The following is a 22445-nucleotide window of genomic DNA, read 5'->3' on the forward strand; positions in this document are numbered from 1 at the left end:
ACCTCAGGCTTAAGCTGAAGCCCGGGGCTTTCCCCGCACCCCTGGTGTGGTGGGTACGGGTGTAATAATGTGGTGCCTCCACTGTAAATTAAATAGTTAAAAAAAATATAGTACACACACACACCATCTAAAGTGCTATGGAGAACAGGGCAAGAATGGAGGTGAGTATGGGATCTCCTTTTCAGGTACTCCAACGAGTTCTATGGGACAAGTGGACGTGACCAGCTGGCAAAGGTAAGCATGAGTGAATGAGTGAGGTAGGTAGGTATGTAATAAAGTTTTATTTTAGACGGTGTGTGTGTACTGTGTTTTTTTAACTATTTCATTTACAGTGGAGGTATGGGTGCCGGCCACCTTCAGGCACTTGTAGTTCCACAAGTGCCAAAGGGCAGGCATGCTGGCACCTGTAGTTACACTGTAAATTACAATAGTTTAGAACTATATACCACATTATTACCCCCGTACCCACCAATCCAGGGGTGCGGGGAAGAGCCCTGGGCTTCAGCCTAAGCCTGCAGTTTCGGGAGAGGGGTGACCCCATCTTGGGGGGGTACCCACCTCCCCTGAGATCCTGACTGGCTTGAGGTGTTAATGCTTTGGCCTTGGAGACCCGGTGATATGGTCTCCTGGCTGTGGCATTACACACCGGTCGGTTTGGGTCCAGTGCTGATTTTAAATATAGGGGGACCCTTACGCATTTTTCTCCCCTATATTTAAAACCAGCACTGGCCCTGCAGCCAGGTGCTGGTTCCTAAACTACGGGGGAACCCTACTAGTTTTGTTACCCGTAATTTTAGGAACCAGGACTGGCTGAGCAGCCTGGGGCTGGTTATATCTTTGAGTCATTTTTTTTTAAGATTTAACCCTTGTTTAACAGGTAGACCACACAAGCAGCCTTCACATATCTCACTGATATGTGCAGGCTGCTTGCTCGGGAGAGTTTTGCAGAAAGAAAACTCAGCAATCTCAGGTGAGTAATCTCATCTAAACTTGCTACTTGGGGCAGAAATCTCAATCTGCTTCACCAGCGGCCAACTCACTTTCAGCTAATCTCACTTCTTAGTAAATTTGAGAGTTTAAAAATGGAAAAATCACCCGTTTCGGCGAGGCAAATTGAGTTTAAAAAAACAAAAACTCTATCAGACTCGAATCTTAGTAAATTTACCCCTTAAGGTGCGTACACACTGGGCGACAAAGTGGACGACTGAACGATAACGATATCGTTATTGTTCAGTTGTCCACTTTATCGTCCATTTTTAACCCCAAAACGATAAACGATAACGACGACGCGCGCTCCCGCGGGTCGTTCGTCATCATCGTTCATCGGGCTGACATGCAGGCCAACCTCACGATCTCATCAGGTTGCTGCATGTTGGGGAATGGGGGAGAGAACCCGGCGCTGAACGATATCGTTAATGATATCGTTCAGCGGCTGTGCTCAATGTCATGAACGACATTGAGCACAGCCTGCCGGGGACACACTACACGATATCGCTCAGAGAGCATATCGTGTAGTGTGTACGCACCTTTAGTGTGAGTTTCCATATCACCAGCTCTCAGCTGACGACACAAAACAATTTATAGAAGCAGCAGAACAGCGCCATCACTGGTCAAAATAAGTAAAATGATAAAGTGCTGATATGACGAGTTACAAATTTTTAATATACAGTAAGTGTCAGTTATCCGTATTCTCTGTGAAAAAATAATTCCCTTAAACCCAGCCCTGTATATAACGTGAAAATGGAAACCATTGTTTTAAAGGACCCCATACCCACTAGTGATGCTTCTTGCATTCTGGAGCATTGCAACAGTGTTCTAGTTTTTAAGCTTTCAATGCAATTTATATACATTGAGGTCAATGGAGTGATCTCCACTGACCTCCTTTGCAGGAGTAAAACTGCAAGGTAATGTGTGTGCGTGTAAGTGGTTTTCACTCTGACCTTCAACCCAGCAAATAAATACTTGAACACATGCATTCGGAAAGGTAAAACAAAACTAGAGATTGCGGTACAGTTTCCCTGAAAACCGAACACACCTGAACTTCCAAGTCACATCGAGTCCCGGTTCGGGTCACCTTTGTGGTTCTTAATAGGACCGAGTCCCAGCTTGGCTCAGCTGTATGTTTGGAACTGGGATTTAAAAAATGAATTGCCGGGTTTTGGATTGTATGGTAACAGGTCCAAATGACATGATTTTAACTGTTTTATCGATTTTAAAGAAATCCAGAGCAAAACATTAGAGGGTGGTTTTGCCAAAACCAAAACACGGGGGTCCGCGCACTTCTCTAAAAATAACGCAAAGGCTGCAGCTAATTTACCAAATGGATTTGGAACCCAAGATTTTATACAGACATCCTCTTAGACTCTACATTTTGCATTAATCTAGCACTTGTCTATTGTCTCCATACCCCTCCTTAACACATTGAAAGGACTCCATGTTGACATGATCCAATCAGATCCCTCCCAGTGTTCCATGCAGCGCACCAGTCATAAACCCAGAAGTCCTTCTATCGCACAGGACAGCTCTTATCGGGAGCGCTGTCCTTTGTGCCTTCAATCGCATTTCTAGGTACATACCGGCGTCATTAATTTATATGCATCTGTGAACCAAAAGTTATTCAAAATATTGGTGGTTTGAAACTTTTATATGAAATGTGAGTCAGACCAGGGGATATAAAATGTGGTAAGACAGCTGGTAAACATGGCCACACTTATATTTACAGTACCTAACACACCTCTTATCTACAAATATATATATACACAGTATATGCATTTTCTGAAATACCTCTCTTGCTTTATGTATTCTTTAAAATGTGTTGACTTTGTAAAGATAAATCTGAAACGAGTTCGCTGCCACACGTTCTCCATTCATTTCACAATTATAATGTATCATAATAGTCATCACTCTATCAATCATACAGCCAGGGCTGGTGCTACATTAGACAGCTTTAGAGCCGTATTCAATTTGAGGCGAAAAGCCATTTTCGCGTATTTTTGGCGGAAACCTTTCGCCGATGACGTCATTTTCGCCTGTTTTGCTTTTACCCAGTATTCAATTTCAAAGACTTTCCGCCTAGGCGGAAAGTCAATGCAATGTAATAGGCGAAAAATTTTCGCCTATGAATCACAGGCGTAAAAAAGTGCAGAATTGGGGTTTTGGGGTGCAACATTGTGGGAACCCCCCTGCAGCCTTCAGACAGTCCCCCAAAGGTAAACTGTCAAATTTAAAAATAAAAAACACTTAAGAACACCCCAAAAAAATCACTTTCATTTTGGGGGCGAAAAAAAATGTTGGGGGACACAGTTAAAAACTAGCGAACTTGACTCTTGGGGGTATGCCCCAAGTGTTTTTTTGATTGCAGGTGCTTGCGGCAGGTGGATTTTTCACGATTTTTTCAACTTCACTTTAGCAACTTTTAAATATGCTGACCCCCATTTTCAAGTACCCCAAATTTGCTGGGATAAGTTATTTTCTGGAAAAAATACTCCTGAATACTATTCTGCACCATGTATACAAAAACGCTATTTAGCAGCTATTGAGCCCGTTTAAAAACACCAAATACCTTCAGCAAGCCAATTCGGGGGGTATCATAGGGAACCCCCATGTCAGTGCATCTTTTGGGGAGTATCAGGCTGATTTCCCCAAATCTGACAGTACTTTCCGCCTGTTCAAGTTTCGCCGGGTGCCGTTTTCGCGTACTTTCAAGCTGAATACGGGGTAAAGCGGGCACGCGCGCGATACATTTCCGCCTACAAAACAGGCGAAGTAGGCGGAAAGTCCGGGAAGCGAAAAAGTGTCGTGGTTCGGCTCAAATTGAATACGGCTCTTAGACGGCTACCTAAGGGTGCCGCTGAGTCCACAAAAAAAAAAAAAAGAAGGCTATTTCTTTCAGGGGCACAAATGTGTGGAATATTGGGCATTGATGTGTAGCATAATTATGAATTGGGGATACGGCTGTGTGGCATATTATGAATTGGGGCAGTGCTATGAGACACAGTATTATTTTTGGGATCTGTTGTGTGGTATATTAGCTGGGATATTTATGCATATATATATATATATATATATATATATATATATTTATATATATATATATTATATACAGTATATATATATACATACACATATACTTATAATTTTATATATATATATATATATATAAATATATATAGTGCATTTATATTTTTGTGCTATAGTTTCTGAAAGGTTATGCCTCTTGCTAGTTAATGAAAATAAAAAAGCATGGGTGTTGCCAATGGTTACCCTGTGCCTTGCAGCCTTAGGAGAAACAGGTTTTCCCAGACCCTCAGGGGTCAATACAATTAGCCACAAATGCATCGTGGGTGCAAGTTAGAGGAGCAACAGTCACACTTTATGGCAGCCTGAATTAGCTCAAAACAAGCAGAAATGAGCGTATTCGGACCGACAGCAGGCAGCAAAAGATGCGAGATGCGGTGCCATTGGCATTTTAACGCCGTGGCGACGGCATTTTGCACCCTTCACGGCTAATTGGACTGACGCCTTTAGTGTACAAGTGTGCAAAAGAGAATTCTCTTCGACTGGGAAAGCCAATAAATTAAATAGATAAATCAATGAAATCCATGTGTCTCTGCAGGGGTGTATTACAGCCAAAGGAGGACCGTGTGCTGTGGGGCCACGCCCTTGGAGCAGTGGGGCCCCACAATTTACGTTGTGCTGGCAAGCGGGTCTCTCCTCCTCAGTGGCGCCATTTTCCAAATGATATTCAGGAAGATGGCGCATGCACACAAAAGAGGAAAGTCTTTGCTTTCCATGCACGTGGCATCTTCCCGAAGATGTCACTAAGAAGATGCCACCGTAGTGGAGGGACCCGCTTGCCAGCAAAAAGTAAGTATACCTCTGGGTGCAGGGCCCGCCTGGACCGAGGGACTTGTGTGCACTGCACACTCTGCACCCATTATAAATACATAGATTTTTTCAGCCTGACGCGGCTGAGTTTTATACACATATATATATTACTTCTAATAAGAAGCTTTAGGCTCTATGAGAGCACACCAGGGGTGGCCAACCAGTCAGAGGCAAAGAGCCAAAAAATATATGTAGTCAAGCGAAAGAGCCAATAGCATGCGCGCGCCTATGGCGCGCAGGCAAAAATGGGGCTGGCAAGGTCACGCCCCATTTTTGTGCGCACGCCTTTGGTATGACATTTGCAGGAGCATGACCTTGTGTTACACCCCCGTTTTTAGTCACGCTGAGGGTGAGCCCAGGACATAAACATAAATAAACATTTTACATAAACTTCCCAATATCCATTTTTCACTGTTGAAGTGAAAGAAAAAGCCAGAAACATAGAAAACATTGACATAGCCACGTTCACATAAAATACACAGAAACAAGCCAGATCCACATAAAATACATATTGAAATCCAGAACCACATAAAATACATTGAGAATGCCAGTGCCCATTATGCTGTGCCCCCTGTAGCTGTGCCCCGTATGCAGTGCCCTCCTGTAGTTGTGCCCATTAAGCAATGCCCCCAGTAGTTGTGACCATTATGAAATGCCCCTGTAGTTGTGCCCATTAAGCAATGCCCCCATTAGTTGTGGCCCTTATGCAATGCCCCCTGTAGCTGTGGCAATTATGAAATGCCTTCTATAGTGGTGCCCCTTCTGCAATGCCCCCTGTAGCTGTGCCCTTTAATCAATGCCTCCAGCAGTTGTGCCCCTTTTGCATTGTCCCTTGTAGCTGTGCCCATTAAGCAATGGTCATGCCCCCTAAGGAAGTGCCCCAGCACTAGCTCCCCCTTTCCGCCCACACCCCTATGAAGAAACGTACCTTCATGCTGGCACCGCTCCACGCCATCAGGGCTCCCGAGCCCCGCCATCGCTGCTGCCTGCAAACGCACGGGCTCCTCCTATCGCGGGTGACATCATGACGTCACCCGTGCACTGCATTACTGAGAACGCTGGCCTCTGAAGCGATCAGAGGCCTCTTTAGTCTCTAATGGCTTCAGAGACCAGTATTCTCAGTAATAATGGGGGTCTGTTGAGCCGCGAGCCGGGAGCCGCATTAGAAGCTCAAAAGAGCCTCATGCGGCTCGAGAGCCGCGGGTTGGCCTCCCCTGGAGCACACAGTTATAGGACTTTTTAGTTAATCTGTTTTCTACAGATCCTTTTTAGGATTGCTATTCATTACTAGAAACAATGTTTCATTTCTTATATGCTTGATTCAATGTGTGTTATTTATTGTACATGTCCATTACGGGGAATATTTGAGCCTTTATGAAGATACTAAAAATTAAATTATTTACATATTTTTTCATTGCACATCTAGACTGAATGTACTTATTTTTACCATTGATTATATACGTATACATTTGTTCTACAATGGATACAAGTTAAAGCGCGGTTATTTCGATTGTTTTTTGGCTGTACATTGGGTTGCAACCATTTAACTGCTGCTAAAAGGTATCTTATTTATATATATATAGCACAACCATTGCTTATATTTTTTACATTTATCTATATTTATTTTTGTTCCGTTTCAAGCGCCAGGGGCTATATATATTCCCATTATAAATGTGCCTATGTGTCTAGGGGGTATTCATGAAAACTTGGAGAGAGATAGATTTGTGAGAGATCATTTTTTAAACACAGCTTATAAAGTAACAGTTAGGAGCTGATTGGTTTGTACTTTATCTTTCACAATTCTGTCTCTCTCCAAGCTTTCACGAATACCCCACTTTAGTCACTATCCTGTGACAAGACCCACCCTTACTCCCCCACATAAAGAGAGCTAATGTGTATTTTGGAAAGGGTCAATAATGCTGGGTATACACTATACAATTTTCTGTCCGATATCTGTCCAATCTGGCTGGTTGGAATGAAAACCTGGTAATGGATGGGAGCCAATGACAATCGACCATGTGCTCACAAACACTGGAAAACAGACAAAAATGGCCGTTCAGACAAATTGGTTAAAACACACGAATTTAACCAATTTGAACAATTGTTTTTTGTCCATTTTCCAGTGTTTAAGACCATATGATCGACTGTCATTTGCTCCCATACATTACCAGGTTTTCATTCCAACCAGCCAGAATGGACAGATAATTGTATAGTGTATGCCCAGCATATGTTGTCACCAATTAGATAAAATGTAAAACCATTTAAATTAGTAAATAGGTTTAAATGATAAATAGTAGAGACCCAAGTTACTCTATAAGTGCCATTTAAAATCCAAACAATTTCTGTCATGGACAAACGTATTCAGTATTCATAAAATGTAAAAAAAAATATATATGTTTATAGACAATACATTGCTGGTAGTAAATAATTAATTTGTAAAAAATACAACAGCACCAAAAATATAACAACAGGCATAAGATCAAATAAACCAAAAAATAAAACATAAAAATAAATATAAAAGTAAATATGTCACTGATGGGTTATACTGCACGCGTTTCACGGGACCTGACAGCTTCCTCAAGCAGTAGGGAGCGAATTATTGACCCATTCCAAAATACACATTAGCTCTCCTTATATGAGGCACCAAGGGTGGGTCTAACCACAGTATAGGAATTGATTCAGAGATGGACGCTGCTCCGTCCTCTCTAGCGCACTGTGCTGAAGGCGCGACTTCGATAATATGCAAATACTGGTTTCAGCCTTCATTACAGTCTAAAAAGAAGTTGCCCTGGAGCAATGCACAGATTAAGATAAAACTTTTGTTATGTTTCATATAAAATATCTAGCAAATGTCAAACAAGACTACGTGTGGTTACATGCGCTCTCCGAGGTATTTTCAGACTCTATAAAAGATGTTAACGTTCTCGCCTTCCACTTCTCACAATACATTTTTTTTCCATATGAATAAGGTGTTTCTTCTGAGTAGGATAACACTTCACTACTTTTCAATCTCTGAATGATAACAATCCTGATGATGGGCAGTTAGTGCTGACAAGGGCCGGATTAAAGGGGGGGGCGACAGGGGCGGTCATCCCTGGGCCCCCACATGTAAAGGGCCCCCACACCCATCGAGGTTAACGTGCGCCAGAGGAGACGGAACCAGTTCCGCCTCCTCCAGGCCACCTCAGCCCGGCGCCGCAGAGAGGATCAATTTACCGGGAGCCCGCTGGTAACCAGCGTGCACCCAGCTCTCTCCCCTCATCAGCAGCCGGAGTCGGAGCTCACTCGAGAGCCCCGACTTCCGGCTCACGCAGTGTGCACTATGGGAGAGACATCATGATGTCTCTCCCATAGTGCAGAGGAGCAGCCGAGCGGATCGGACGGCAGCAGCGGACGTGTGAGCGGGGTTTAAGCTAAGTATTAGTTGTTTTTTTGTGTGTGTGCAGGCAGCTTTATTACTGGGGGCAATACGCGGGGGACATTATTACAGGGGGCAAAGTTCGGGGGACACTAATACAGGGGGCAATATGCGGGGGCCATTACTACTAGGGGCAATGCTCGGGGGATATTACTACTGGGGGCAATGCTTGGGGGGCATTACTACTGGGGGCAATGCTTGGGGGGGCATTAGTACTGGGGGAAATGCTTGGGGGGCATTACTACTGGGGGCAATACTCAGGGGGACATTACTACTGGGGGCAATACTCAGGTGGGCATTACTATTGGGGGCTCTACTTGGGTGCGGTGCATTACTACTGGGGCACTACTACAGAGGGCACTATTACAGAAGGAGCATTACTATTGGGGGCACTAATACAGGGCCATTACTACTGGGGGTAATTATACAGAGGGCTCCACTATAGGGGGCATTACTATTGGTGGCACTACCACAGGTGGCATTACTACTGGGGGGGCATTACTATTCGGGGCTCTACATTTATAAAGGGGGCATTACTATTCGGGGCACTACAATAGGGGCATAACTACTGGGGACATGACTACAGGTGGCACTACTGATAAGGGTATTGAATAGGCACTGCATAAGGGGCACAACTCCTGGAGGCACTACTACTCTGGGCTCTGCATATGGGACACTACTACTGTGAGCACTGACATTACTGGGGGCACTGCATGAGGTCCCCATTGTGCATGCCCCCAGTTTATCCACATTTAATAGGGCCCCCCCACATGTTTGTTGCCCAGGGGCCCCCGCAGACCTTAATCCGGCCCTGGTGCAGACAAGTTTCATGCATGGCAACTGGGACTGTGTCTGAGGTCTTCAAGGGTTCAGGCAGGAACAGTTCCTAAACTGCCCAGACACACAGTTCCATATTCCATATAGGACACTCCATGCACCTGTTACCTGCACGGTGGAACTGAACCAATATACAGAAGAATGCCAATATACAGTACAGAAGAAGGCATTCTTCTGTATACTGGTTCAGCTTCAGGTAACAGGTGCATGGAGTATCCTATATGGCATACGGAACTGTGTGTCTGGGCAGATTATGAGGTTGTTAGCAATATGCCTCTTACTGAAACCGATGAAGGCCGCTGAAGGTAATACACCGGCTGTTACAGTAATTTAATCTTGCGTTTGCCCTGTTCCACTTGTTCACATATCTGTGGTTAAGTGGACAGTGGGTACAACAGCATTTTGAAGGACACTAAGTAAGCTTTTTTTTATGTCCCTGTACAAGTGGAATCTAGATGGGATTTCGTAGCGGGGACACATGACCTCAATTAACTGACTAAACCCACTGCAGTAATGGCAGATATCGGACGCACATCTAATACCAGCATAGATGATAAGGGGTCAGTGATCCAACTGGGTGACTGCTGTCATACTTGGTCCCCCTTGCAAAGGATTGTTTAATAGTCAATTGTTTTTTTTTTTTTACTACTACTACTAGTAGTCTTCCTGATCCCCTTCTGGGATGAAGATCCACTCCCAGCAGCAGCAGGCATAGTGCTCAAGGATTTTTCTGAGGAATCCAGAATAGGGGAGGACTGAGTTAGTCTTATCAATTTGGATGCAGGACTAGTTCCGATCATGATTGAGGATATTGTTGATGAATGTGATGGTGGTGAAGATGCCAGGTACTCGTATCCAGCAGAGAGAAGGGAGCTAACGCTGGACTGCTTGTTGTTACTTTTTTAGCCAAAGTTTCTGAATTTTGCAAACACTTTGGTTGATTGCGCTCTAGATGATGTAATAGGGAGGAGGTTACTAGATGGTTAAGGTTCCTACCTCTACTTACTCTGGCATGACAATGGGTTTTCCCTTATCATGGGCAACAACAGTTTCCACTGGGGCCTGATTTACACAAACAACATCCTCATCAACAACATCCTCATCATAAGCATCCTCATCATCAACATCCTTATTAGCATCAGCTACACAAATATCCGCCTCATTCTGGTGCACTTCCACAGAAGCATACTCGATTTCTATGTCAGCATGTTGACATTTGCAGACAACGCACAATTGGTGGAAGGAGGCTCCTCTTTGAGTACAGTTTTGCAAAGGTCAGACTCACATATGGCTCACACATGGGCCCAACCAATACACTTAGACTCTCCTCAGGAATTTGTGACATTTCTGAGCGCACAGTTGGTTCTTGTGCCTTAACAATTAAAAAAATTTTGAAACATCTACAGGGAGAAGGGCTTTTATCATCATAAAAGGAAGAACCACCAGTCATAAATAAAGGCCATGACCTTAGCCTTTCCTTGCCACTTTGTGTGGTGAAAGGCATATTGCCATTTTATGTCTTTCTGCAGCTAACTTTCCCTTTGAAGTTTTTTTCTTTAGCACTGTAAAAGATTGGTTCTTTGATTTTAGATGCCCTGATTTAAGCCATGTATGCCCTTGGGGATTGGCTTTAGCAGATGACGTAGATAGACTAGTATCGGCATGACTGGTGGAACTGTCAGCAGCTCCAGCACTAGTATGTGGTTCCTGCTCTCCTCTCAACTTATCATTCTCCATATCAACAAAAACAAACAAAATGGGGTACAGCACACACACATGAATTTGTACCAAATTTAAATATTACACTGTGGTATCAATGACCTACAGTATTAGAATATTTTTTATGAATAATACACTGTGGTACAACTTACAGTTTCAGAATTTTTCATGAATAATACACTGCGCTACCACTTACAGTGTCACAATATTTTTTATGATTTATACACTGCGCTACCACTTACATTGTCGCAATATTTTTTATTAATATTACACTGCGCTACCACTTACATTGTCACAATACTTGTATGGTATTACTGATCAACAGTGTCACAATACTTGTATGAATAATTATATTATCATGCGGTATTACTGGCCGTCAGTGTCACTCACAATACTTTAGAAATTATACACTTCAGTCTCTACAGTGTCACTCACAATATGGCCAGCAGCGTTACAGTGCTTTAGACATACTGGGGAGGGGGGGTTACGGCATACTGCATCACAGTGTAGGGTACAGCGCAAAAAAAAATATTTTGTACTTTTTCTTTAACTTTTTTTTTTTTTTACTGTCCGTGGACGGACAGCACACTGGATGGACAGCACAACCCAGGACAGCACACCCCTTGATGGACAGCACAGCGCACCCCTGGATTAGCAATGAATGATAAATAACACTGTCCCATGGACAGAGCACAGCACCCTCTGCCTGGATTGAATAACACAGCCCAGCACAGCACACCCCTGCACACCCCTATATTGGACAACACAGCCCCCCTTGGACTGAGCACAGCCTGACAGCCCGGGTCTCAGCAAGCAAATGGCGCTGATCATTGCTGGGAGGGACTTGTATACAATCCAAAACCCGCGAGAATCCGACAGCAGGATGACGTTTTGCCTCATTTTGGGATAAGAGTCCGGTGGGAAAACCCAAACCAGACTCGGGGCCTGATTCTGACCCGCTCGCGAGTGCTGTACGCTCGCAAGCGGGTCGATGGTGCCCAAGTGCGCATGCGCAAGACGGAAGGTGCTCCGTCATGCGCATGTGCGAGACCCGGCGAGCGACGGGGAATCCGTCGCTCGGGGTCTCGCACCAAAGGGGTGCTGTCGATGGTGAGTGACAGCATGCCCCCTTTGGTGGGCGTGCCGGGGGCGTGGCTGCCAGACGGAGGCGTTCCCATGGGAACGCCTACCATCTGGGTCCGGCCCCACTGACATCACTAGTGATGACTGACTAGTGATGTCAGTGGGAGTGATTTTGGCTCTGATACGGTCTCATCGCAAGCCCGATGGTCGCGATGGTCTTGACCATCGCGACCATCATCATGGACGCTCGCATAAGCTGTGGGTGGTCACCCACAGCTATGCGAGCGTCCAAGAGGCCGCTCCTATTTTAGGTAGGCCGGGCCTGATTCAGAGCGAGCGCTCTGGTCAGAGCGTCCGGCTCTGAATCAGGCCCTCGGTTCCCGGCCCGGGTCATGAAAATTCGGGTGAGTCCGTTTCCTTGAGAACCAGACCTGCTCAATTCTACTTAAAATACACATTGTTTTTCCTCTCCCCTCCCATTTCTGCACCCTAGGCCTGATTCTATAGAGGACGCAGTTGTGCCTCACGCAGGTTCCCGATTATCTGGAATCTGCTCATGCACAGGACCCGTTCTTCACATGTGCAGAACAGGTCCTGGGAGAGCACATGCAGGCCCCCCTATGCCTCTGCCTAATTGACAGGCAGAGGCATTTGAGGACAGCTGGCCCCCGCAGACTTTCTGGCATCACAACCTGGCCAGTCTGCGTAAGCGATGGTGGCGATGGTGATCCCAGGCTGCAACCTCAGTGCTGGGATCGCAGGACGGAATTGCAGAGCCTGTTGTGTGCAGCTCTGCAACTCCGTCCATCTCGGAATCAGGTTCATACAGGTATTTGCTAACTGTCTTTTATTACCAAGTTTTAAACATTTGTTCTGAATATGTTTGTGCCCATAAATGTCCCTGTTTTTTTTCACTGCTCACAAACTGTACATTAAAATCCCTTTTTTCTGCATGTTAAGTATAATTTTTCCCATTTAATCTTATTTTCTAAAGTTTTTAACTCAATATTTATTCAATCAGAGTGTTGTAATTCTGATATAAGTACACTACATTCCATAAATGATATAATGGGGATTGTAGACCCCTACGTTTGTGTGTAGCCTGCGTAGATGTACAAGCTCAACAGCAACGTGTTCCTGGAACATATTTTCAAAGGTTGGCAAATATGCCTCTAATAACAGTAAAAATAACAGTAAAAGACTCGCTTCCCCTCAGGTTTCTCTGCTTTGATTTTCACTATCTCTAAAACATAAATCTCCATGATGTGCAGATTGGGGTAGGACAAGGTGAAAAATGCATCTTTGATGATGATGAGAAACAGGATGATTCGGACGCCAAGTGAAAGAAAACATTAACAGTGAAATTTAGATAGTGAAATGTGACTAATTGCTGTAAAATAAGGAATTAACTTGGCTCACAATAGGGGAGTTTAATCGGCTCCTACCTGGTGCCAACACTGTACAGTCAGACACATGTGATGTATTCTAGCGCAGAAGATTAACAACTGCACAGTAACTTCCACCTTCCAGCAGGAAGAGTCACTCATCGGATATACAGATGTGTCCAGCTACAATGTTTACCAATCGCTCTACAAACGTGCGCACGCATCGCGCCATTCGATTACCCGCAGCAGCATAGGCTACGGTACACTGCGATTGCACCATGCAATCCTATGGAAGCACAGGTGCGAACGCAGTGCGCGTATCCGATGGCGGGCAAACGCCTCGCGCCATGCGTTGCTCGGTTTGCTGCGTATGCAGCAACAATGTAGCAGGACACATATGAAGCAACGGTGCATCGACATGGATCATAAAAACAGAAAAACTAAAGTGTCACATTGTCTATACCCTATTTACACACTTGCAGATTACTTTTATTATGTAGGCGTATCTGAATGTATAATAATAATGCTATAACAAAACAGTATATAAGCGCACCTATTGCTAACACATAACGGGCCTGAATCAGATTCGAATGCACGGAAAACGCAATTGCTCCCGCATTGCGCGCAAAGACGTGCGCTAATAATACAGCGCAGCGGCTGTGCAATAATATGCTAATGCCTCAGGAGGCGTCTTGTGTGAACAGACACCTCCAATCGGTTTCTCTGATCCGCTGTTGCATACAAAAGACGCAGCTCTGAAATATCCGCGTGAACATTTGTCATCTGAGTAACTCAGCAGGATGGCCGGTGTTTTCACTCTGCTGGGGCCAGTGATCCTGTGACGGAAGACTCAGACACTGGCCTCGGTGCTTCGAAAACATGGCCAACACTCCCCTGTTTTTGAGTATGGTGGCCGTCGCCGCCCTGTCCATGCTCCCAAACGGCCGCAGCATGTCACTCATGCGATCTCGCTGAATAAGATCTGCACATGCGCACGCGCAGATCTCATACCATCAGAGATAGACATAAACCATCGGGTTTGCGTATATCTCTGAATCAGGCCCCTGTATACAGAACTGTGCATATCTCTGTGCCTGCTCCACCCCCAAATGTGTTTGGTTTAATACTCATGATCATCATCAGGGCACTTTCATCATCCCAATTCTTAGTGCAGTAGATGCATCGGCAAACAGTCATATATATATATATATATATATATATATATATATATACACATACATACATACAGGTGCATAAATATTGGGACATTGACAGAATTTTCATATTTTGGCCTCTATTCACCACCACAATGGCTTTGAAATGAAAAAAATAAGATGTGCTTTAACTGCAGACTTTCAGATTTAATTTGAGGGTAATTACATCCAAATCGGGTGAACGCTGTAGGAATTACAACGGTTGCTATATGTGTCTCCCACTTTTTAAGGGGCCAAAAGTAATGGGACAAACTAAACAATTCTAAATCTAACTTTCACTTTTTAATTCTTTGTTGCAAATCCTTTGCAGGCAATTACAGCCTGAAGTCTGGAACGCATAGACATCACCAGACGCTGGGTTTCATCCCTGGTGATGCTCTGCCAGGCCTCTACTGCAAATGTATTCAGTTCCTGCTTGTTCTTGGGGCATTTCCCTTCAGTTTTGTCTTCATTAAGTGAAATACATGCTCAACCGGATTCAGGTCAGGGTATTGACTTGGCCATTGCATAACATTCCACTTTTTAGCCTTAAAAACTCTTTGGTTGCTTTTGCAGTATGCTTCGGGTCATTGTCCATCTGCACTGTGAAGTGCCGTCCAATGAGTTCTGAAGCATTTGACTGAATATGAGCGAGCATATACTATTGCCCGAAACACTTCAAAATTCATTCTGCTGCTTTTGTCAGCAGTCACATCATCAATAAATACAAGGGAACCAGTTCCATTGGCAGCCATACATGCCCACGCCATGACACTACCACCACCATGCTTCACTGATGAGGTGGTATGTTTTGGATCATGAGCAGTTCCTTTCCTTTTCCATACTCTTCTCTTCCCATCACTCTGGTACAAGTTGATCTTTGTATCATCTGTCCATAGGATGTTGTTCTAGAACTGTAATGGATTCTTTAGATGTTGTTTGGCAAACTAATCTGGTCTTCCTATTTTTGAGGTTCACCAATGGTTTACATCTTGTGGTGAACCCTCTATATTCACTCTTGTGAAGTCTTCTCTTGATTGTTGACTTTGACACATATACACCTACATCCTGGAGAGTGTTCTTGATTTTGCCAACTGTTGTGAAGGGGTTTTTCTTCACCAGGGAAATAATTCTTCTGTCATCCACCACAGTTGTTTTCCGTGGTCTTCCGGGTCTTTTGGTGTTGCTGAGCTCTCTGGTGCGTTCTTTCTTTTTAAGAATGTTCCAAACAGTTGATTTGGCCATACCTAATGTTTTTGCTATCTCTCTGATGGGTTTGTTTTGATTTTTCAGCCTAATGATGGCTTGCTTCACTGATAGTGACAGCTCTTTGGATCTCATATTGAGAGTCGACAGCAACTGATTCCAAATGCAAATGTCACACCTAGAATCAACTCCAGACCTTTTACCTGCTTTATTGATAATGAAATAATGAGGGAATAGCCCACACCTGTCCATGAAATAGCTTTTGAGTTGATAGTCCCATTACTTTTGGCCCCTTAAAAAGTGGGAGGCACATAAAGAAACCGTTGTAATTCCTACACCGTTCACCTGATTTGGATGTAATTACCCTCAAATTAAATCTGAAAGTCTGCAGTTAAAGCACATCTTGTTTGTTTCATTTCAAAGCCATTGTGGTGGTGAATAGAGGCCAAAATATGAAAATTCTGTCAATGTCCCAATATTTATGCACCTGACTGTGTATATATATATATATATACACACACAGTATAAGGAGGGACAAATCTGCATAGGTGCGTCACTTTCTAGTTACACCCCTACAGCTGCAAGAAGAGATCCAACTGAGGTGCGTATGGCTCACCGCCTGTAATCATGTCCTCTTTATTCTGGAGCATATGGGGAGCAAAGAAGCCTAAACACGCTCAGCAAACGGGTTTGTCTGCATGGCTGAACCAATATTCATTGGAATGCGGCTATACATCAGGTATACTAAGTGTATCTTAGTGCCCCATGAACGTAATGAGATGGGACTACACAGTGTTAGGGCCGTATTCAATTAGAGGCGAAAAGTCAGAATCTGCGGAAAAGTAGCGCGGATGACGTCATTTCGCCAGGCGGAAAGTTTTCGCCATTTTCAATTCGCGTAGACGAAAAGTCAATGCAATTTAATCGGCAGAAAAGTTTTGCCTATGAATAGCAGGCGGAAAAAAGTGCAGAATTTCAGTTTTGGGGTGCAAACTTCGGGAAACCCCCCTGCACCCTTGGGACAGTCCCCCAAAGATAAACTGTGTCAAAAACATTTTTTTAAATACTTTAGAACACCCCATAAATGTACTTTCATTTTGGGGGCAAAAAAATGCAAAGTTGGGGGCAAACTTAAAAACTAGCGAAATAGACTTCTGGGGGGTCCCCAAGTATGGGGCAGGTGTTTTTTGGATTGCAGGTGCTTGCATCAGGTGGTTTTTTAGTGTAATTTAAAACTTCACTTTAGCAACTTAAAAATATGCTAGCACCCATATTCAAGTACCCCAAATTTGCTGGGAGTAGTTATTTTCACATAAAAATACTGCTCAATGTATTCTTCACCACTTGTGTTAATGAGCTAATTGGCGCCATTTGTCACAACTTAAGCACCCTAAATACCTTCTTTAGGGCTAATCGGGGGCATCTATAGTTATCTCCAATGTTAGTGCATCTTTTGGGCAGTGTCATGTTGAGTTCCTCATTTTTGACAGGACTTTTCGCCTGTTTCAGTTTCGCCGGGTGCCGTTTTCGCATCTTTTCTAATTGATTACGGCGCACCCCATACTTTTCCGCATTCAAAACACACGATGTAGGGGAAAAGTCCGGCAGGCGGATAATTGAATACGGCCCTTAGTAGGAATTTGAGATTTGGATTCTCTGATTCATAAACAATATAAGGCAATGATGTGTCGTACACATGTAATCCCCAGTACACCAGTTATCTGAGTTTGGGGGCCTTGGAGAGGAGAGAGAGGCGAGGAAACAGCAGTGACCTGTAGCATTCCTGGCAGTCCCCTGGAGACTACATCTCCCAGCATGCCTGTAATCAGGGAATAATAATAAAGCCCATCCCCACAATACTCTGTAGTATAAAGGAGCAGTCCAGAAGTCTAACAGTGTCCAGACATCAAGAGGAAGTCCAGATCCAGTTCAGGGGACCAGACCGATTTAGGTGTATCAAAGGAGTCCAGTTCCAGTCCACATATCGAGAGGGAGCAACCCAAGTCTCCAGTCGGAGTTTGGTTCAGATGCCCAGAGGTGTCCAGGTAATGAGAAGGACCTCAAACCAGATATAGGCATTCTGTGGTGCCCATCTTCACCACCACCCAGTATATTTGGCACAGCAGCTGTGCCGGTAGGATCATGGAGACAATCAGAGCCCCCTTCTTGTGTTTTTTTTGGTTACATTACTTGATATTGAATTATGATTTGTTTTCTTGGAAACTCGCACCTTTACAATTCAGACATAAGTGGAGTACTATTGGCACGAGGGGAGGTCAATAACAACAACCAAGTACTGTAGAAGTGGCCAAATACTGTAGTGCTGCTGATGTCATCATCATCGTCTTTACAGTTGGCCTCCATTACCCGCAAAAGCTGCGCCTACAGTACTAAGACCATGCGATTCTATGGGGTATATTTACTAAAGTGCGGGTTTATAGAAGTGGAGATGTTGCCCATAGCAACCAGCCAATCAGATTCTACTTATCTTTTATCTAGCACCTTCTAGAAGATAATAGCTAGAATCTGATTGGTTGCTATGGACAACATCTCCACTTCCATAAACCTGTACTTTAGTAAATATACCCCCAAACATGTGTATCTTCAGTGGGCATGTGTACACAATCTGGGCGGGAAATGCTAAATAGAAAAATGCGGGTAAACCCCCACCCCCCAAAATGCAGTTTTCAAGGACTTTACCACATTTCCCAAATGTAATAAGCACCGGAATGCGATGATGGCGCTAACCAATAGAAGTCTATGGTCTTCTTATCGGGATGCCTCCTGAGAGGGATCCCTCACATCTCCCCCCACGGCAAGCGCCTCCTTCTCTGCATGCACAGAAGGACGCCAGAGGGACTTCTGGGTGTTAAACCTGTTAGTCCCTTTATCTGAGGGTGTCTCAAAGGACATCTCTTATCGGGAGAGCTGTCCTTTGTGATTCTAATCGCATTTCTTGGGGGTCTATTTATTAAGCAGTGTTAGGAGACAGAGTGAAAAGTGATAAGTAAGTGATAAGGTGCCAGCCAATCAGCTCCCAACTGTCATCTCACAGACTGTGTTTGCAAAATGTGTTTGAAAAATGACAGTTAGGAGCTGATTGGCTGGCACCTTATCACTTTTCACTCTGTCTCCTAACACTGCTTAGTAAATAGACCCCTAAGTACATGCTGGGTTAATTAAGCCCAATATGTATCAGATAAGAGGCGGGATGTACAGTATCGCGGATGAGATGCTTAGTACATCCCGTCCTTTTACTCTACCCAAGTTATGCTTGTCCAAACCTGTACCCCCAGTCCAGCTGTTAGGGCACACAAGACTAAGCAACATGGGTGCACTTTGGTACCTCAGAATAACATTCTCATCATGCCCCATAAATGAAGGCAGTAGTGGGCAAATGCAGTCCAGGGGCTATACTTGGGCCTCAGCAAACAGAATGAAAAAAAAGTGGGGACTCTATGCTGAGTACACCTGGATTCAATGTGACAACATAGTCCTCAACATTAAAAATAGGCCAGTACCATGATCCACCTAGCCAATGTGTTCTATCTACTTACCACGTAATAGGCACACTTCAATCAGTAGTCCCTATGCCACTGAAAATCAGGACTGTTCCATGAAAATTGGGACTGTTGGTGGTTATGTGAAAGACTCACTCTTAAACACTGGGTTACAGCATAATAAATATTAGGAGCACTTTGTAATCTAAGACACAGTCAAATTCCATGCTCCCTTAGTCATAAGTCCAATGTGTCACGACCCTGTCTAGTTGTCACCTTTTTGCCTTGAGACTTATCCCTGTCAGCTTCCCCATGGAGCTGTGTGTGTAATTTGCCTGGAGGATTCGCTCTGATTATTGCACCTGGCCTCTCCTCTGTCTGTGAGCACTGCTAGCCCTGATTGGAGTCACAGGTGTGGTTCTGATTCTCAGAGCTGCAGAGATGAATACTCCCTCTGCATGTTGTTCCTTCCACCACTCAGAATGCTACTACCAGACCAACTGTCCGTATCCACCAATTGCTGCCAGACCCATGGTATATATATCCTCTCCTGATAGCATTCTGGGCCTGAACATCTCATCTTCCCGTGGTGTATGGTTCATGCATTCAAGTCTGTCCCTGTAACCTGCTACAGCAATCCCTGGCGCTATCCAGAAAACCTGTTTCAGCTGTACCTGGCAATCCAGTAAATCTGCTGGCAGCAACCCCCGGTGCTTCCAGAAAACCTGTTACAGCCAAGCCTGGCAATCCAGTAAGCCTGCTGACAGCAACCTCTGGTGCATCCCTAAAACCTGCTAAAGTAATACCTGGCATCCAGACGTCCTGTTACAGAATACCTGGCCTGTGCTCTGCTGCTAGTCCTACTCCTGGTTGATCCCTGGCACTCTGTAAACCTGCATCGTGTCACCCTGCCTTGCTTCCTGCTGTGGATCAACTCCTGCCCCTGTTACCTACCTATTCCCTCCCTGAACCTAAAATTCCCAAACCTACTCATTCCTTCCTGAAACCTGTTATTTCCAATTATCCTGTCCAGCCTGCAAATTCCCAAACCTACCCAATCCTTCCTGAAACCTGTTATTTCCAATTATCCTGTCCAGCCTGCACCTGAGTTCTAGCCTTTGTCATAGTAATTCCAGATTACCCTGTTTAGCCCTCATCTCAGCATTACCTGACTTCCCTTCAGCCACTGTCACATTCCAGTCCTGAGTCAAGTTCCAAGCTCATCAGTTCAGTCCACGTTGCTCCAGTCCAGAGTCAAGTTCTTAGTTCATCAGTTCAATTCAACAAGTCTTCCTGCCGGTCCCAGTCCGGTCCCTCCAGTTCCTGTCATTTATCATCAAAGGCAGATTTCACTGCTACCCAAGTCTTGTAAATAGAGCTATTTACATTATCTGTGATTCCAGTCATGCCGGCCTCCGTTGAAACCCGATCACCACCTGAGACAGGTAACTCGCAGACACCAATCATGACACAATGTATTACAGGTTGAGTCTCCCAAATCCAAAATGCTTGGGACCAGGGGTATTTTGGATATCAGAATTAGGGGTGTGCACCGGCCACTTTTCGTGTTTTGGATCTGGATCTTTCTTCGTGTTTTGGATCTGGATTGGTTTTGCCAAAACCACCCTTCCGTGTTTTGGGTTCTGGGTTTTGGATCTGTATTTTTTTTTTTTAAAAGCATAAAAACAGCTAAAATCACAGAATTTGTGTGTTTTTCTGCTCCTATGCTATTATTAACCTCAATAACCTTAATTTCCACTCATTTCCAGTCTATTCTGAACACCTCCACACCTCACAATAGTGTTTTTATATCCAAAAGGTTGCACCGAGGTAGCTGGATGACTATGCTAAGAGATACGAGTGGGCGGCACAAACACATGGTCCATCTAGGAGTGACATTGCAGTGGCAGACAGGATGGCAGTTTGAAAAACTAGGCCCCAAACAGTACATAATTCAAAGAAAAAAAAGAGGTGCAAGATGGAATTGTCCTTGGGCCCTCCCACCCACCCTTATGTTGTATAAACAGGACATGCACACTTTAACAAACCAAACATTTCAGCGCCAGGGTCTGCCACACGACTGTGGCTGAAATGATTGGTTCGTTTGGGCCCCCACAAAACAAGCTGGCAATTAATCTGTCCCTGCACAAACTGGCTCTACGGAGGCAAGATGTCGTCCTCATCCACCGATTCCTCACCCTCTTCAGTGTTGTGTACATCCTCATCCTCACAGAGTATTAATTCGTCCCCAATGGAATCCACAACCACAGGTCCCTCTGTACGTTCAGGAGGCTGGTCTCCCTGGAAGAGTTGATAATTAATTTTATGAACATCATCTTCTCCACATTTTGTGGAAGCAACCTCCTACGCCTTTCGCTGACAAGGTTCCCGGCTGCACTAAACACTCTTTCGGAGTACACACTGGAGGGGGGGCAACTCAGGTAAAATAGAGCCAGTTTGTACAGGGACCTCCAAATTGCTTCTTTTTCCTGCCAGTACAGGTACGGACTGTCTGACATGCCTACTTGGATGTTGTCACCGATGTAATCCTTTAACAGACAGACGCACGCTTGTCGCTGCTGCTTTAAGGATGCAAGTGCGGCTACAGCCCACACAATTCACAAAGACAGAAAAAAAAGAATTTTTTTATTGTTTGTGGAGCGCACTTTGAGGGTTACACCACCCTTTAACAGACAGACGCACGCTTGTCGCTGCTGCTTTGAGGATGCAGGTGGAATCTAGACGGGATTTGGAACCGGGGACACACTACCTCCATCAATTGTCTAAATCCCACTGCACTAATGGCAGATACCGGACGCACGTCTAACACCAACATAGCAGTCAAGGCCTCAGTTATACGTTTTGCTTCAGGATGACTGCTGTCGTACTTCATCCTCATCGCTAGGGACTGTTGGAGGGTCAATTGTTTAGTAAAAGTAGTGGTGTTCCTACTTCCTCTCTGGGATGATTAACAACTCCCAGCAGCAGCAACAGCACTAGGAGGAAGTGGTTCTTGATCTTTCCCTATTTTATTTTTATCGGAGAAAGTTTGGTCCTCCATTTATGTTATATTGATATATACGTGCGGCTAAGGCGCACACAAACACAGAAAATATTTTTTTATTTGGTTTGGACTGGAGTGTACTTTGGGGGTTACAACACCCTTTAACGGTCAAGCCAGCCGGCCCTTTACTTATGACACAGGCGCACGCTTGGC

The 22445-nt window shown here is 44.5% G+C and overlaps 1 protein-coding gene across 1 annotated transcript in view; it reads right to left on the reverse strand.

The window, feature by feature from the left end:
• LOC148533789 (adhesion G protein-coupled receptor F5-like) overlaps nucleotides 1–19568 on the reverse strand; it is a 147916-nt gene extending 128348 nt beyond the window's left edge. Inside the window, exon 1 of the mRNA XM_088467272.1 lies at nucleotides 19505–19568. The gene's annotated coding sequence lies outside the window, so the exon portion shown is untranslated. The remainder of the gene's footprint in view (nucleotides 1–19504) is intronic.
• Between the last annotated feature and the right edge of the window lie 2877 nt (nucleotides 19569–22445).

Source organism: Taudactylus pleione, unplaced genomic scaffold (assembly GCF_031769625.1).
Source record: "Taudactylus pleione unplaced genomic scaffold, aTauple2 ptg000070l, whole genome shotgun sequence".
Classification (NCBI taxonomy): domain Eukaryota; kingdom Metazoa; phylum Chordata; class Amphibia; order Anura; family Myobatrachidae; genus Taudactylus; species Taudactylus pleione.